Source organism: Chiloscyllium punctatum, chromosome 50, assembly GCF_047496795.1.
Source record: "Chiloscyllium punctatum isolate Juve2018m chromosome 50, sChiPun1.3, whole genome shotgun sequence".
In the NCBI taxonomy this organism is placed as follows: Eukaryota; Metazoa; Chordata; class Chondrichthyes; order Orectolobiformes; family Hemiscylliidae; genus Chiloscyllium; species Chiloscyllium punctatum.
The window spans coordinates 7,405,463-7,408,089 of NC_092788.1; the positions used below are offsets into that span (position 1 = coordinate 7,405,463).

Sequence of the window (2,627 nt, forward strand, 5' to 3'; positions counted from 1 at the left end):
TTAATTACTGTGTAAAGCATTATAAAGTTTTTCTCCAACCTGGTTCTGATGCATATGCCATTCTGTTTGAGAGTGTCCTTGCCGCGTTCTGATCCTTCCACGAAAAGCAGTACCGCATTTGCATTCCTTGCGCAGGCGGCCCGGTTCAAAGGCAGGGAAGAAGCTGCTGCGCTGGTGTCACAGCGCACCACGGATTCCTGAACTTGTCTGTCTGTCAAATGTACCCCAAAGTCGTCTCTGAAAGGCCTCATTTGGAAGCTGTCTGTCGTTATTCAACGCGCGAGAGTTGGTACCAGATTCCTGAATCATATTTTGGGGCAGTTCGCACGTTAGTGGCTCATTCAATCAGCAACAGCAATGAAATAATTTACACTCTCAGAGGAACCTTTGAACTTGTGCTTTCATAGCGCCGCTAATATTAAGGTGCGCCCCGAGATCTAAGCCATGTTGGAACTGAAACGGAGGAATCGACAGAGAGGCTACAGAATGACATCGCATCCATTTGGTTTTCTTTAAATCACTGACGAGCAGGAAAATGTAAAAGGGGAGAGCGAGTGGGGAAGTGAGGCGGTTGCAGCTCTGGTAAAAGTCCTTCTTTGTGATTCACTCCGCAAACAGAGACTTGAAGGTGACTCAGAGGCGTGTGAGCTCTTCACATCGAGATCAAAAAGCACTCAAGGGCAGTTAGCACCTCTTCCGGAGTGGGGGTGGGGTGAGGTAATTACCTTTTGACTTCTGTTACTATGTTCAGAAACTGCCTTTTCGATTGACTTGAACAGAAACTGCATTTCCAATAAGCACCATGAAAGTTAGCAAAATTTATTGAATCGCTTCTCGTCGATTCCCGCACAGGTTTCCGACTCAGTTGGTATCCACGTGGCTCATGTCCAGGAGTGAACATCTCTGCAGCAAATTGCACGGTTAAAGTAAAAGGCACGGAAAGTGGCATCTCGAACCGGCCCCGAGGTCAGAGCATGCTCACAATGTGATGTGTCGTTCTCGGATTGTAATGCGACCTCCGGTTTAAGGGTGGAGAACATTCTTTGGGACCCTTCTTCTGCAAAACAGACACAGTGACTGAATAAATGCTGCACGGTTTGATGTGGAACACGGCCTGCTCAGCTTTGTGCATTTTCCCTGTAGTCAGGTGTGTTTCGTGTTCCGTGTAAACGTGAAAGTCGTCCTGTTTCGAGCAATGTGTGAAATCATTTAGCAAAGCAAGATTCGAAATTGTAGTAATGTCTAGCAGCTCATGGTTATTTGACCGAAGTGTCCAAGTGTCTCTGCTGTCATGATCGCGTTCGCCTCCCGCGCGGAAAATCGCAAACAGCTCTGCTGTTCCAAAGCGATTTGTGCTTTTACTGGAACCGAATGGAGACTATTATTTCATCGCTGTTGTGAAACAAAGTCCTGCGGTGACTCAACTCGTCGTTATTTGGTTTTCTGTCCAATGGGAAAATCGTTCCAATGAATTTCGGTGTCATATGTTATTGAATTTCTCCCATTTCCTTCATTTCCGTCCTGGAGACATCAGAAGGAAAAGGTAATCTAATCGAGACTGTGATTGGTGAAATTCACGTTTTATGGCCCGTTCTTATGATGTTCTTTCTATCTCTCTTTTCAGCATTGTCTGGAAAGTGGTGGTGCACTAACGCTGCAGTATGTTTGAAAGAGTAGTTTGGAATTGCCCTGTTGTTAGTTGTGAGATTACTTTATGACTCATGCCCTCGGACTGTGACACATTTAGCATTCATGCATCTCTCTGTCTGAAAATGCATTCGGCATGCCAGTTTTGTTTGTGTTCCGTGAAAAATGCTTTCTGTTTTGCGATTCGCTCAGCACATTACGAGTTAACAGGGTTTCTGAGGTAACTTCGAGCAGCAAAACTCCTCAATTGAGGTCTGGGAAAATTTCACGGAGTATGGTCAGTCGGGGCAAAATTAAGGAAGTTGTTCGTATCTGCAGTGTTTCACAGTACTACCTTTCCCGTGAGCAGTCGAACAGACTAAACGATTGTGCCACAGACTGCGATGGAAAACTCCGCTAAAAAGTAATCCTTTAAAGCCAGTGTTAGCAACAAGACGTTGTGGGGGTACACGGCGTGGAAACAGATATTTAGGTGTATCTCATCCATGCTCACCACATAACCAAAATTAAACAAGTCCCGTTCCCCAGCATTTGGCCCCAATCCCTCTAAACCCATCCTGTCCAGAAACTCATCCGATTACCTTTGCAATTTTCTGAGTGTAATAGCCTCCTCCGCTTCCTCTGGGAGCTCATTCCATACACGCACAACTTTCTGTGTGGGAAATGTGCCTCAGGTCGTTTGTCAATTTCAGCCCACTCACCTTAAACCTATGCTCTCGAGTTTTCAACTCACCCCAGTTTGGTTAAAACACAGAAATACTCAGTTTACAACCCTTCCATAAGATCATATCGCAGCCGTTACGCTGCAGGGAAAGTCGTCCCAGCTTATTCCACCTCGCCCTACGGTCCAAACATTGACGAAATCATTGTCTATATATTGTCATCAATTTGACGGCGTCCGCGGCTGGTTTCTGTAGTGTAGTGGTCATCACGTTCGCCTAACACGCGAAAGGTCCCCAGTTCGAAACTGGGCAGAAACT

The 2,627-nt window shown here is 45.8% G+C and overlaps 1 non-coding gene across 1 annotated transcript; it reads left to right on the forward strand.

The window, feature by feature from the left end:
* Window positions 1–2,554: 2,554 nt before the first annotated feature.
* Window positions 2,555–2,627, forward strand: trnav-aac (transfer RNA valine (anticodon AAC)). The gene has a single exon. It is a non-coding gene; the product is annotated as a tRNA-Val (tRNA).